Consider the following 16,463-nt stretch of genomic DNA (forward strand, 5'->3'; position numbering starts at 1 on the left):
ACTGAATGCAGTGTAAACATTCACTTGTATATGACACAGTATTGTCCAGTATCTAGCATTTACCCCATAGGTAGTATTAACTGTAACAGGGGTTAGTTTAACAAAAAAAAAAAACAATGAAATGAAACACTAGTAAGCCCAGGATCCACACGTTAGGTCTGGGGGCTTCTAACACAGTTCTCATTGAATTATTTAAATATATTACAGCAAGTTATTGATCACAGGGTTGTGGGTTCAATACCTGGCCTCACTAAAGTCTCTATGTATGCCTTTGAGCAAGGCCCCTCGGCCCAGACCCTGGCTTTCTAAGCTTGGATATGTGCAGAGAAGAATGTGCAGAATTTCATTGAACTGTACAAGTGTGTATGGTAATGAAGATAGTCTTTATTAGTCATATATTAAGACTAATAGTTCATCTGAGGTTAAAATGGGTTAAGAATGTTACATTTAGCTGAGGTTAACAGTATTCAAGTCTTACATTTTTTTCAATAAAATGCAGTGTTACTCGAGCAAAATAAACATTTTAAGAAACTGTTAGTGAAAAGATATCCACAGAACACCACAGAAGTACAGTAGTGTAACTAAATATCAGCCCCAAAACATAACTATATTTCTTTTCCATTACATATACAATATATTTCTAATGAATCTATATGTAAAAACATCCAATTACATTTCTGAATGTACTTCCTTTACTACATGGAGTGAAACAACCTCCACCATGTTTGGAAGATGTACTTTAACCCACTTAGCTCTCACTGATTTACCTAAAACCAGGATGACGGATGATAAATATAAATAATACTAGACTCTCATGAGAAGAGGGGGAGATGTTTTAATGAACACAGTGATGTAAAATCACAACTTTCTGTATGATTGTTATGAGTGTTTTACTGATAAAATTAACACTTACTGCCCGGATAAGGAGCTTTATCATTCTAGTTTTCACAGAGGGGGTAAAAAAGACGTTGTCTAGCCTTACAATTCACCACTTTTTAATTCTCCCTTTGAACAGATCTGGAGTCGAACATCGTATGCAACTACTCAAGTCTTACATCGGCGCTCTGTGATCAACAGGGACCGCGTCTGTTTGCAAGAACAAAAGGAAAAAAAAAGGGTCACTTTATGCATTCTTAAGTGTTTTTGTAAAAGCTGCTTTTTTATTTAAATTGAATCTTTCGTTCCTCTCGTGTTTTGTCTTATACTTTTAGGCCTACGTTGTTGCATTAGGTTTTTTGTTTTGTTTTGTTTTTCTTTTTTTTTAATTCCACATTTCTCTATTCGATTAACTCCAGAATGATTTTGACCAATCACGACTTTGAAAAGGATCTTTTCTCTATTGCGTTTATTTTGCATATTAACCCCGGTGTGTAGGAATGTACGTGGCACAATATCGTCATCACCATGCTCATCACCACCATGAAGTTATGCTGCCAAATTTTATAACTTTTAGATATTAGTACAGGGTTGTTTGTTTGTTTGTTTGTTTGTTTAGTTTTGTTTTTCTTTTTTTAACTTGATGTCGAGTTGTTTCATTTCTGGTTCCCTCATACCGTACCCTTTCAGAAGGGCTGAGACAGTTTCTGTTGTTCAGATTTGATTTCATATTACACTGTTTTTCTCTGTTCTAGCATCGATAACAAGGGTGTCTTCCAGCTTGTAGCAGTTTATTAGGTACATTTGTAATAAATATATCCGCTGTAGGGCCGTGCAACGTGGTTTAAACTTCATTAGGACATCGAGTACTTACAGTAATCTCAGTTATTCGCTTAGTAGAGGACGCTGGAGTGAGCTGGTTTCTTTATTAGTTTGTTTGATCCGGATAGAGTAAGCTTCGAAATTATGATGTGCATATTATATTTATATTTATATATATATATATATATATATGTGTGTGCATAGATGTGCTCTTGCAGAGGCATGCAATTGCACGTTCGCACGAACACACACACTGAGATACACAGGAAACAAAACACAATGTAAAATATAGCGAGGAATCTGTCTGTGGCCATAAGCTAAAGGAAAAGCCAGGTCTGATGTCAATTAATAATAGTAATAATAATATAATTAATACAAAACTCAATCAAACGCGTGCCAACTTTCAGGATCTACATTAGGATTTAAAGGGATTTTACTGCATTGGGATTAATACAGGTAGCAAAATAGTGGATTAAACGGGTTGGAGAGCCAAGGAAAGCACGTCCAGGTTCATCCCGCCTTCTCAGTCACCTGCTCTGGTTCATAGAGTAGGTCTTAAAGGGAGACTTCAACATTTTTCAACCTAATCCATATCTGCTTTATCTGTGCCATAATGTTGATTGCAACCGCTGATAGTTTCGGCACACCTCCCTTTTCTTAAAAAACAACTGAAAACCTTTACACCTGAAACGCACTGAAAAGAGAAGCCAGTGGGCAAGAAAACGCCTTAGATATGATCAGACATGCATTTGAAACCGGTCATTAAACTCGACGAAAATGCAGCAAAAACTACAGTTTTTACAGTAAAAAAGTAACGTTGATACTGCAAAAGTACTTTTTTATTGTACAGAAGTACTACTTTTTACTGTTTAAAGGTAGTTTTTGCAGTGTTTGCAGGTCAATTTGCTTTCTTTAAGGCAGTCTGGTCCCATGAAAAGCCTGTGAAAATTCTGCCCACATACCTGTAGCCTACAGAAATTCCCTAATGTGTTAAGAAGCAGTTTAAGAGGTTTAATCAACTTGATTAAATGTGTTTTTAGTTTTTCTTTTGACAAACAAAAGCAACATTTTATGTTAATCAAGACCTCAAAATTAACTTAACTTTCTTCAAGGTTTTTTAAAGCAATCAGGAAGAGCCTGTGGAAGCTCCACCCACGCACCCTAAGCCTAAACAAAATGGCTTTATGTGGTAAGAAGCAGTTTCGCAGAGTTTAGTCAACTCAAATAAATGTGTTTTCGGGGTTTCTTTAAACAAACAAAGGCATTTATTATGCAATTATACAGATTTCCGCTTTAATTTGCAAATAATTTGCCTTATGATTTCATAAAACAGAGTCCAGCAAGTGCCCATTGACTTATATTGTAAGCGTTATAAGTGCACAAGCTTTCTGTTTTTTTTTTAATTGCAACATAGTACTTCAAAATAACTGTCTGTGGAAATCGACTGTACGTTACAGATGGATCAGATAGAGATCAGGTTGTAAACAAGCTTTCCCCCATCTCCTCTGTTAACCTTAGGGCGTTTGGCTTCATTGCACAGATTTATGGGTTGTAGAGAGAATTGGCTGTTTAATGCAATAATACGAATGTCTAGGCCCATATTTGCGAAGCAAGGAAAAATCCTAGTCCACGGCCTCCCCTGTTCTCTATACACAGTGCACTCAGAAAAAAAACACTACAGAACATATCAATTATTGTATTGAATCATATCAGCGCAATGAAGTATTGATTATTGACAAATAGATATAACTTAATAACCAAGTATACGGTACACTCTCTTATTTATGATCTAATAAAGGACGTCAAGTATTTACTATGGTACCCGTTAGTCTCGAGATATCGTCTTTCGGAAGTAATATTATTCTCAGTGAACAGTATCACTTTTTTTAAGGGTTCGTTTTAGGCTACTCACATCACTATCGGAGCATATTTAAGCCGAGGGGGGACAATCGAGTTATGTGAAGCATAATAACGCAAGTATCGCATGCGTCATGCAGGAGAATGCAGTTTGCTATGTACGCGAGCGTTAACTGTGCCCTTTAGAAGCATGGTTGCATCATGTTGGATTGCAGCTTTTCGGTTGGCTTTCAGTAGAAAACATTCCTTATTCACATGTATCCAGACAGAGGGAGTGAAAAGAAAAAGAACGAGGGAAAGAAAACACCAAACTCTTCAGTTATTCTTATTCATAAATATTCACAATATGAAAAAAAAACATCACAGCCTGCTGAAATTCACAAGTTGAGGATGTTTCAGCTGCCTAATGGCAAACAATATCTGATATTTCTTTCTCATTTACACTGTACACGGCTTTGGTCAGCACCTTCCCACTGTATATTAAGTGTCTGTGCCATAATTGTAGTTGCACATTAATAATAACTCATGTAATAACAGAGATGTATTTACTCTTAAACATGGATTACAGTAGTACAGCATAAGTAAATCCATATTAACTATAGTTTTGAGTCATGTAATCATGCAAGGGTATCTCAGCAGTTGCAGTACAATAGTAATAGTAACAGCAAATGATCTGTAATGTGATTATAAGTAATAGAGTGAGGGTATTATAGTATATTTCTAGGAATTGGATCTGTTCCTATTACACCTATTCAGATAAGCTTGTGTAATTGCAAAATTGCCCTAATCCATCTGTAACTGAGAGTACAACAGCAGTAGTTACATTGTTATTACATTACGTCTTGTTAATGTGGTAGTAGAGACACTTAATATAAAGTGAGACCCATTTACACTGGTATATATGTAAATACCAGTGTATACATATATGCCTCTCTCATCCTCTCTCTTTTCCTATTGGACACTTTGTTCTCTTCTGTACTGAAGTCTCCTCTTATGAACAGTATTATGATTAAGCAGTGATATATATATATATATATATATATATATATATATATATATATATATACAGTCACCTTGTGTGTTTAAGGTGGTTGTAACTTAAGGCCCCTGCAGATGGCGTCACACGAGGATCAGGCTATAAATATCTGTAGGGTGTGCGACGGGATTCAGAGACTGAGAAGAGATGGCACAGTGCAGTGAGTGTCTCGAGGTGTGGAAAATGGGTCACAAATCAGATGTTGTGTGAAGTGATGGGCAAAAAGGAGTAATCGCATTTGGGCATGTGTGAAGGACGTAGCTGAATCTGACGTTATATTAAAGTCATTCCCGTCATTATTGATCAGATGTGGGTCACTCTGCTCCATATGTTTATGGTCTGCAGTTCCCTGCCAAGTGGTGAAGGACCTGTGTTGACTTCTAGAAGCAATTCTTGCCTGGAAGCGAGGCGATTTAAATTCACAATTATCTTTCGGCCACAATTCTGACGAGAACTTCCCGTAGACTGGGATTTCTGCCACTGCTGATAGACCCTAATGATCGTACACCTCGATACACCTACAAATTCAGCTACTTTCCTCACGCTGTGACCTTCGGTACATCCAAATGCAATCACTCCTTATTTGCTAATCATGAACATCTGCTTTGCGACCCATTTTCCACACCTCTAACAAGACATTCACTGCACTGTACCGCCTCTTCTCAGTCTATGAATCCCTTGGCACACCCCGTAGGGTTATATTTAAAGCCTGAAGTTACTACCACCTTAAACAAGGAGAGCAAGGGGACTAACTTTTCTTTGCAACAGATCAATTTGTAATGCAAGACTTTATCAATGCAATTTAAAGCTACTAATGAACAAGTTCAGTGGTCCAGAACTAAAAACAGAAAGACTTTTGTTTGAGAAACTTCAAATTTCTACAAATTTTAAGATCAGGAATGGGTTCTTTTTTGGGTTAAAAACAAAAGCAGCTGATATTTTACACTAAGACATAAAGAAAGCAATGAAAGCTCACTGAAAAGGAGTCCACTCTGTAATTAAAGCGCTTTTTACCGTAAGTGTTATTTAAGGTTTTATTGATGATTGATGTTTTGTTTTTTTTGTTCTGAATTAGACAATTAACTTAATGGCTGATCTGGAGAGTGATGCGTTTCAGTATGCGCGGCCGAGGGACATTTCAGAGCACAAGTCTATAAGGGTTCTCTTCCTCAGACTTTTATCTGTCTTATGTTTTTTGTCTTTTCCTCTGTTTTCGTGTTAAATGTTGGGACAGGTGGAGCTTGTTGTGCTGTAAAGTCATGTTGTGTTGTTAGAACTTGCAAAATGGTTGGGAAGAATGAAAAAAAGAAATTACTGGTATGATGCTAAAGAAGAGACCCATCCCAGAAAATAACTTTGTTCTTTGTACTAAAAATGAAATGAAAAATAGATCACATTTACAGAGGTGGGTAGAGTAAAAAGTAAAGCACCATCATAAAGAAAACGCTAATATAACAGTAAAGGTGATGGAATGGTTCTTCAGCAAAAGGGCTCTACATAGTACTGAAAAGGGCTCATAGACTCGTAACAGTGGTAGAACCCTTTTAGTCCGACATTGAACCATGAACCCTTGAAGAGCTTTTGTATGAGTCAGTTTACATTCACTCAAAATTCTGGCCGTAGTCTGATTTCTGCAGTTACAGCTGAATTTAAAGGGTTTTTCCCTGTGGTTTTGGATCTGTAGCCCTCTCGCTAAGCTAGCCTATGCTTAACTGGCCTGGGCTTCAGCTCCACCGAGTATTAGAACAGCTCAACTGCTGAGCTACCGACACAACTGTTGATAGATGAAAAACTCTGACCAGTTCTGCTGTGTTTGGACTTGCAGCCAGCCAGCTAGGCCTAAATAACAAAGTTGAGTTTTCGGGCACATTTAGTAGACTGTGTCATCCAGGTTTGCTTGCTATGGCTTTCAGTCGAACTACGGTGGGCTTGTTTTTTGTTTTTGGTTGCGCTCATGTAAACAGCGTACAATTTCTTAGATTCTAGATGATGTGTGCTCCATGTGTAAAAAAAAAAAACTAAAAGCTACAGGTGACATGAATTTTGGGTTTTACATGATGTTTACATCACATCTTATTCTGTGAGATTATTGGCTGGTTCCAAATTAGAACTCTGATCACTGCTCTTAACCTCTTAACTGTACTTTTTAGGATTTTATGGATAAGCATACCAAAAGTGGTTAAAATTGGCATTGCTCTAAAGAAAAGTCCAAAATGTCATTAATAATGTCAGTAAACTGACAGTCGAAGGGTTCAGATTGTATTGATCTGAATGTGAGACACATTGACTGTTCTGTTTACTTGCTCTAGGACAGAGTTCAGATCTATTAGGCTGCTTGATTACTTAACTCTGTATGTTAAAATAGATAAATACAGTATATTTATATAAACTCAAAACCTGAAATATCTGCAATCTTAATGCTGAATGTGAAGCGAGAAGGTGAGAAAGTTGTCTCGTCTTCCAAATCTGCTTCCCAACCATTCAGAGGTTCAGAGCATTCCCTGGTGTGTAATATTTCATGTAACTCTACATTCTGGTCCCTGTATCATTACCGTGATCTCACCTGGTTGTAGCAGGTTTGACCACCACACTTTGTCTTTCCATTCTAATCAGTGCAGTAATCTTTTAGAACTGAATGCAACAACTGACGGTCTTGTGAGGCAAGGAGACCCAAACCAGGCTTGTGATATGAAGTGTAAATCTGTTTTTATTATGATTATTTTTTGTTTTGTTTTTATGTGTTTTGTTTCATTTTTTATTATTATTTTTTTTATTATTTTGGGGTTTTGTTTTTCTTTTTGTTTGGAAGATCAGTTAGTGATCTCAGTGACAGAATTAAGCCAAGTTTGTAATTGTATAATAATTACTGTAAGATGTAGAACGTTCAATAACTATTAAAACTTTTCCCAAAAAACGTCTTCTCTACTTTTTGTTTTGTTGTTGTTGTTGTTGTTGTTGTTGCATTTTTACACAATTTTAACTGTTAGCACTGGTCCCAGGAGTATATCTACACTACTTCTTGTACTGGTGGGCACATCTTAACCAACCTTCTTGCATAATTATATTATTAATATATAAATAATAATCATTATTAGTAACATTAATAATTATTGCTGTCAACGTTAATTATTATTAACACGATCATTAATCTGCAAACTAACCTTTTTTTATGCAAATTAATCATCTTAACAAGTTTGGCCCCAAATTCCTCCCGTAGGCCACTGTCTTTACAGAGCCTAGTGACATATCAGGGGTATGATTGGCGATGTAAACACAGCGTCGCTACTGTTGAGCTCTGGGGGTAGATTACAATTTATTTATGCTGAAATATGGATTAAATTTCATAGCTAGCTCTCATTCTCCTCCACCCCAAATAACTGATCATCCGTTTGTCTCTTAAAAAGATGTTAAAGCATTTTCTCTATGAAAGCTTCTGTCTTCTGTGTGCTCACCTCAGAGTCTCCAAAAGTCTGTGATAGTGAAAATCATGATATAAAAAAGTGCTAATCGACTTTTTACCGTCGTGATTTTAGGGGCACCACAGCTCCATTTTTAATTAATTAAATTGGGGGTAATGACGGCCTTGGGTGGTCCACACATACTTATTCTGTTCATTCCACACAGCTGTTACTTTTGCTCTTATACCGTTATTTATTATTTATAATTATCATATCCGCCTAGATTGATTAACCGTAATATTAAAACCACCTCCTGCCTCCAAAACAGCTCTGACCCATCGAGGCATGGACTCTTCAAGTCCTGCAAGTTATGAGGTTGGACCTTGACCATGAACATCAATGAACTTAGGTGTCCATGACCCTGTCGCCGGTTCACTAGTTGTCCTTATGCGGTGCACTTTTGGTAGATCACAACATACCAGAAACAATGCTAATGCTTGCCCATTTTTTCTGCTTCCAACACATGAACTTCAAAAACTGACTGTTCTCATGCTGCCTAATATATCCAGCTCTTGACAGGCGCCAGGTGGAACCAGATCATCAGTGTTCGTACAAAGTGGAGAACCGTTTGTAGAAGACTCCAACAGTAATGATTGGGAAGAAATTCATTCTACAGCAGGATCTCAACCCCAAGCAAACTGCAGAGAAGATCTAATGGGACGTAGGTATCAAACAAAGAAGCTGCTGGTGGTCTCAGAACAACAGACCATCCCAGACCAGACTATCCAGGCCTCAGCGTTCACTGGAGGACTTGGATGTGAGGAGAAGAAAAAGCTATAATTTGTAAGACTGAACAATGGAAGTTCCAAGAGCTCCAGTGTTCAGTCTTGGAAATGAAAGCCTTTTCTTCTCCTCAACATCCAAGTCCTCACATACACATTCAATGACGTTGAGGCCTGGATAGTCTGGTCTGGCATGGTCCATTGTTCTGAGACCACCAGCAGCTTCTTTGTTTAATACATATGTCCAATTAGATCTTCTCTGCAGTTTGCTTGGGGTTGTGATCCTGCTGTAGAATGAATTTTTTTCACAATCATTACTGTTCGAAGGTGCCTTCTACAAACGGTTCTCCACTTTTTTAATGTGGGCGCACTGATCATACATTGATGATCTGGTTCCAATGGCGCCTGTCAAGAGCTGGATATATTAGGATTAGCCGGTCATTGTGCTGCGGAACAGTGTTTGTATTTTCCTTCATCAAAATGATGATGGTGTGCACAGATGGACCACTATTTGCATTAGCGCAGTAACAATAGCCAAAGTGTCTATAAATATTGTGTCTGCCGTGATGGAGAGGAATGTGTCGAAACATTCCCTTATCAGCATGTTTCGCTTCTCTGTTTCATGGCCTCAGGCTTCCTGGATGAAGAAACAATGCAGCACTGCAGCTACAGACCAGCACGTCTGCACCAGACTTATAGCCGGTCTATTGCAGCACATTAGGGAAAAAGTACTGGATGGTTATTATTGATATGCTGTAACACATTAATGGCATATGGTTAAAGACTGGCCTGCATTATTTGTATAATATTAACAGATATTACAGGTTTTCATCATTTTTGACTCTGCTCTTATGCTGTGCAGACCTTCCGCAATTGTTCCTTTAACCTCTTTATGAACTACCTGTTTCTGCTAGTACGGCATGTTTCTAGGTATGTTCAACGCCCCACCTTGTGCTTCCTCAATTAGCCACTTTATTAGAAACCACCCACCTTTTACTTCCTCCACTGACCACTTTATTAGAAACACCTTTTTTTGCTACTGCTCATTGGCCACTTTATTAGAAACACCTTTTTTTACTACTGCTCATTGGCCACTTTATTAGAAACACGTACCTTGTACTTCCACCAACTACCCACTTTATTAAAAACACCCACCTTGTGCTTCCTCCACTGGCCATTTTTTTTAGAAACACTTGCCTTGTGCTTTCACTACTGGTCACTTTATTAGAAACACTTACCTCGTACTTCCACTCATTGACCACTTTATTAGAAACACTTACCTTGTGCTTCTACTAACTGGCCACTTGCTTAGAACCCCCCACTTTGTGCTTCCACCACTGACCACTTTATTAGAAACACCTACCTTGTGCTTTTACTAACTGGTCATTTCATTAGAAACCCCTGCCTTGTACTACTGCTCACTGGCCACTTTATTAAAAACACCCACCTTGTACTTCCACTCATTGGCCACTTTATTAGAAACACCTACCTTGTGCTTCTACTAACTGGTCATTTTCTCAGATACCCCTGCCTTGTACTACTGCTCACTGGCCACTTTATTGGAAACACCTACCTTGCATGTTTACACACTGGCCACTTTATTAGCCACACCCACCTTTTATCTTTATTCACTGGCCATTTTTTTAAGAAACACCTACCTTCTACTTCCAAAGGGGCCGGTGAGTGGACCTTTGAGGGTAAGTGTTTTTAATAAAATGGCCAGTAAGTCGAAGCACAAGACATGGGTTTCTAAAAGAGCATCAATGTGATGCCAAAAACAAATCATGTTTGGTTCCAGTAAGAACCATGTTTTAAAAGATGTGAGTGTGAGGAACCTTCTAAGAGCCTTTGCTTGATATAAAGGTTCTTGACCAATTTTTGACTCCGCTCTTATGCTGTGCAGACGTTCCGCAATTGTTCCTTTAACCTCTTTATGAACTACCTGTTTCTGCTAGTACGGCATGTTTCTAGGTATGTTCAACGCCCCACCTTGTGCTTCCTCAATTAGCCACTTTATTAGAAACCACCCACCTTTTACTTCCTCCACTGACCACTTTATTAGAAACACCTTTTTTTGCTACTGCTCATTGGCCACTTTATTAGAAACACCTTTTTTTACTACTGCTCATTGGCCACTTTATTAGAAACACGTACCTTGTACTTCCACCAACTACCCACTTTATTAAAAACACCCACCTTGTGCTTCCTCCACTGGCCATTTTTTTTAGAAACACTTGCCTTGTGCTTTCACTACTGGTCACTTTATTAGAAACACTTACCTCGTACTTCCACTCATTGACCACTTTATTAGAAACACTTACCTTGTGCTTCTACTAACTGGCCACTTGCTTAGAACCCCCCACTTTGTGCTTCCACCACTGACCACTTTATTAGAAACACCTACCTTGTGCTTCTACTAACTGGTCATTTCATTAGAAACCCCTGCCTTGTACTACTGCTCACTGGCCACTTTATTAAAAACACCCACCTTGTACTTCCACTCATTGGCCACTTTATTAGAAACACCTACCTTGTGCTTCTACTAACTGGTCATTTTCTCAGATACCCCTGCCTTGTACTACTGCTCACTGGCCACTTTATTGGAAACACCTACCTTGCATGTTTACACACTGGCCACTTTATTAGAAACACCCACCTTGTGCTTCCTCCTCTGGACACCTAATTAGAAACACCTACCTTGCATGTTTACACACTAGCCACTTTATTAGCCACACCCACCTTTTATCTTTATTCATTGGCCATTTTTTTAAGAAACACCTACCTTCTACTTCCAAAGGGGCCGGTGAGTGGACCTTTGAGGGTAAGTGTTTTTAATAAAATGGCCAGTAAGTCGAAGCACAAGACATGGGTTTCTAAAAGAGCATCAATGTGATGCCAAAAGCAAATCATGTTTGGTTCCAGTAAGAACCATGTTTTAAAAGATGTGAGTGTGAGGAACCTTCTAAGAGCCTTTGCTTGATATAAAGGTTCTTGACCAATTTAAACGTTCTTTACACTCTTTTATGGCAAGTCATATTGACTGCCAGAGTGTATTCTTCCACAAACGGTTTCTTACAGTGCTAAAAGAGTCCATTTAGATACCAGAGATATCAGACAGCCGTTCTGTATCTCTGAGTGACAATAATTTGTTTATCTGATTGTCTTTTGGCCTACAGAGCGTTCATTCAGCGTTCATTTGTCATTCAGAGTGGAGAGCCTAGCAGCCTGAGGTGTGGACATTACACAGCTTTAACCTCATCACACACACACACACACCCTGTACCCTCAGGCTGTAACAGTAGTGTTTGAATGTGAAGTACACAACAGGCTTCACCGCTGACACCTTATGTTTATTTGGATGGTTACGCTTGATTGCAGGCAAATTTGTCTATGAGCTTGTTGATCCAGAGCGACTCAGGTTTTTCCATTTACCCTTAAATTACATCCAATGAGGCATAAAGCTAATAGATCTGACAGCTGACTTCATATTCAATCGCAAGTCCAACAGAAAGCCAGTCGAGCTCAGGGCACTCCTTCAAAACAGGCCTCCTTATACTAGCTTCTTATTAACCTTCATCTTTGTTATTTTTGTGTTTATCTACTTAATATTGTCTATGGATTTATACTAGTAAGCTCAATCTCTAATGATTTGGCCATGGCAAACAGCTGGGATATCATAGCAACCATTTGGCAACACCATATCAACCACTTAGCAAACACTACATAAATCAATAGCAAAGACCCGCAAACGTAATAGCAACCAACTAGCAACACTAAAGCCACTACTTAGCAACACCCTAAAAATCACCTCACAACATCATATTAACCACATGACAACCATCTAGCGACATCAAAAAAACACCATAATGACTACCTGGGATTCCATAGAAACCACCTAACAATATCATAAAAGCCGCCTCACAACATCATATTAACCACCTAGCAACCACTTAGTGACACCATAAAAGCATATACCATAGCATCTACCCAGTAATACTATAGCAACCAGCTAGTAGCAGTACAGCAACTACTTTGCCCACCTGGGACACCATAGAAACCACCTAACAATACCATTAAAATCACCTCCTGGCATCATAATAACCATATTGTTCATAGCAACCACTTATCACCACTATAGAAAAAACCTAGAATACCTTAACATCCACATAGCAATACTATAGCAACCAACTAGTGTCACTAAAGCAACTACTTAGCAACACCATAATGACCACCTGGGATACCACAGAAACCATGTAATACCCTATTAAAACACCTTATAACATCATATTAACCACCTAGCAACAACTTAGACACCTAGAATACCATAGCAGCCACATAGCAACAGCCTTGCAACTGTCTGGAAGTGGGAACTACGTCATTATTATTATTAGTAGTAGCAGTAGTAGTGTTCAGTGTTTTAGAATGGTTGCAAACATAGTTTAGCCAATCAGATTTCAGACCAGAACTATCAGGTTTTTTTAACACATTTAGATGATCCCTTCTGTGATCCTTCACCTCTCATCTGCAGAGCTGGCTCTGAATGACAGCAGATTGGACGAGGATATGAGATCATGCATGTTTCAGTAATGGAGCCTCACAGACTGGGTTAAATTGGAAGCTTAATTAAACTTGTGTAAGCCATGCAGATGCTAAGAGGAAGGAAACACACATGGCAGGTGGAGTGAATGGACATTGGCTGGAAACACACACCTTAATCTTACACTCACTGGCCACTTTATTAGAAACACTGACGTTAAACTTCCACTCACTGGCCACTTTAACCATAAACTTCCACTCACTGGCCACTTTATTAGAAACACTAACCTTGATCTTCCACTGACTGGTCACTTTATTAGAAACAGTAACCTTAACTATCCACTCACTGGCCACTTTATTAGAAACACTAACCTTAAATGTCCACTCACTGGCCACTTTATTAGAAACACTAACCTTAACTGTCCACTCACTGGCCAATTTATTAGAAACACTAACCTTAACTGTCCACTTACTGGTCACTTTATTAGAAACAGTAACCTTAACTATCCACTCACTGGCCACTTTATTAGAAACACTAACCTTAACTGTCCACTCACTGGCCACTTTATTAGAAACACTAACCTTAAATGTCCACTCACTGGCCACTTTATTAGAAACACTAACCTTAACTGTCCACTCACTGGCCAATTTATTAGAAACACTAACCTTAACTGTCCACTCACTGGCCACTTTATTAGAAACACTAACCTTAACTATCCACTCACTGGCCACTTTATTAGAAACACTAACCTTAACTATCCCCTCACTGGCCACTTTATTAGAAACACTAACCTTAACTATCCACTCACTGGCCACTTTATTAGAAACGCTAACCTTGATCTTCCACTGACTGGTCACTTTATTAGAAACACTAACCTTAATAGTCTATAACTATATTGTGTAGCCTAGTGAAGCCAAACAAGTCAAAAATGTAAAATAAAATATAATATAATATTTCACTCAATAACATCTTTCTAACTTGATCCACTTCAGGGTAAAGTTTCATGCAGTCAGACATTATTTCCAAATTACGGCAAATTACAGTGCTTTCCAGTCCTAATCTTGGATTAACCTCTATCCATCTGATTTTCTCAAATACACCCGTTTTAACCTCGAGAGAGATTTGGTAATGAGCTGAGTCAGGTGAGTTAGGAAACATTGGCCAACTGTTTTGAAGAAATATAATTTATCATAATTTAAAGCCCTGTGAGACATTGAGATATATCAGAATAGAAATGATCTAGCAGGAAACAGCTAAATGTGCAGGGCAGGTGAGCTACAGAGGGGCAGTAGTCCTCCAGGTATGAAAGACCAAAGATACATCAGTGATGTTTACACTATCACCTCCTTCTAAACAATGCCATTCTCCGAAAAGCTCTCAGTCCAGGGATGTGTTGAAGCGTGTTCTCCAGTTTGGATTAGCCTGCAGGTGAAGGCCAGCAACTTTAACCTCTGACCTCAGCTTATTCTCAGCACTCTGATTTGTCTTTTACACTCTCTCCCGTAAACGTCCAAGGTAGGTGTTTCTAATAAAGTGGCCAGTAAATGTAAGCACAGGGGTACATTACCAACCCACTTCTTTAAACTCTGTTAAACTACGCCACTACAGCTGTTTAAACGTTTCTATCACTGTGTGTAGTTTTGAGACGATCCCTCACTGCCTGCCATGATACTTTTCAGACGGCCCCTAAATGTAATTACTCACCAACCCACTGCTTTAAACTCCGTTAAACTACACCACTACAGCTGTTTAAACCAAGGAAATGGTTGTTGACTTCAGGACAACAAGACACGACCACTCTCCGCTCAGCATCAACCGCTCCTCTGTGGAGATCGTTAAGCGCACCAAGTTCCTTGGTGTCCACTTAGCGGAGAACCTCACCTGGTCCCTGAACACCAGTTCTACAGCCAAGAAAGCCCAGCAGCGTCTCTACTTCCTCCGGAAGCTGAGAAAGGCCCGTCTCCCTCCACCCATCCTCACCCTCTTCTATAGAGAGACCATAGAGAGCATCCTGAGCAGCTGCATCACTGCCTGGTTTGGGACCTGCACAGCCTCTGACCGCAAGACCCTCCAACGCATTGTGAGGACAGCTGAGAGGATCATCGGAGGCTTTCTCCCCTCCGTCATTGACATTTACACTGCCCGCTGCATCCGCAAAGCAACCAGCATTGTGGATGACTCCACCCACCCTTCACACAGACTGTTCTCCCTCCTGCCATCAGGAAGAAGGTACCGCAGCATCCGGTCCAACACGACCAGACTCTGCAATAGCTTCTTCCCCTAAGCCATCAGACTCCTCAACTCAACTTCTGAACTGATGTCGTTTCTGCTACATGCACACTCTCTCTCTCTCTCTCTCTCTCTCTCTCTCTCTCCAACCATTTACCCCAGATAAAATGGGAAGCATTTTTGCACAAAGCATTTGCACTAATAACTTTACTACCTCACTGGACTCAATATTTATTACACACTGCAGAATTTGCACACTACCCCCAATTATTTATTATTCTCTGTCTGTACTGTGTTGTGTTGTCTGTCCTCACTTGTATTGTGTTGCACTTGTGTTCTGTATGCACTGTGTCTATGTTGCACCATGGTCCTGGAGGAACGTTGTTTCGTTTCACTGTGTACTCTGTATGTAGCTGAAATGACAATAAAACCCACTTGACTTGACTTGACTTGACTAAGCGTTTCTATCACTGTGTGTAGTTTTCAGATGATCCCTCACTGCCTGTGGCGCTACTTTTCAGACGGTCCCTAAATGCAATTACTCACCAACCCACTTCTTTAAACTCCGCTAAACTCCGCTACTACAGCTGTTTAAACGTTTCTATCACTGTGTGTAGTTTTCAGACGATCCCTCACTATCTGCCGCGATACTTTTCAGACGGTCCCTAAATGCAATTACTCACCAACCCACTTCTTTAAACTCTGCTAAACTACACCACTACAGCTGTTTAAACGTTTCTATCACTGTGTGTAGTTTTGAGACAGTCCCTCACTGCCTGTGGCGCTACTTTTCAGACGGTCCCTAAATGCAGCTACTCACCAACCCACTTCTTTAAACTCCGCTAAACTACGCCACCACAGCTGTTTAAACGTTTCTACCACTGTGTGTAGTTTTGAGACAGTCCCTCACTGCCTGTGGCGCTACT

General features: G+C 39.3%; 1 protein-coding gene across 3 annotated transcripts in view; it reads left to right on the forward strand.

The window, feature by feature from the left end:
* fam168a (family with sequence similarity 168 member A) overlaps window positions 1–7,516 on the forward strand; it is a 49,944-nt gene extending 42,428 nt beyond the window's left edge. For all 3 annotated transcript variants that reach the window (XM_072695280.1, XM_072695282.1, XM_072695281.1), the window contains one exon: window positions 1,016–7,516. The gene's annotated coding sequence lies outside the window, so the exon portion shown is untranslated. The remainder of the gene's footprint in view (window positions 1–1,015) is intronic.
* The last annotated feature ends 8,947 nt before the right edge of the window (window positions 7,517–16,463 follow it).

This window comes from Salminus brasiliensis, chromosome 13, assembly GCF_030463535.1.
Source record: "Salminus brasiliensis chromosome 13, fSalBra1.hap2, whole genome shotgun sequence".
Lineage (NCBI taxonomy): Eukaryota > Metazoa > Chordata > Actinopteri > Characiformes > Bryconidae > Salminus > Salminus brasiliensis.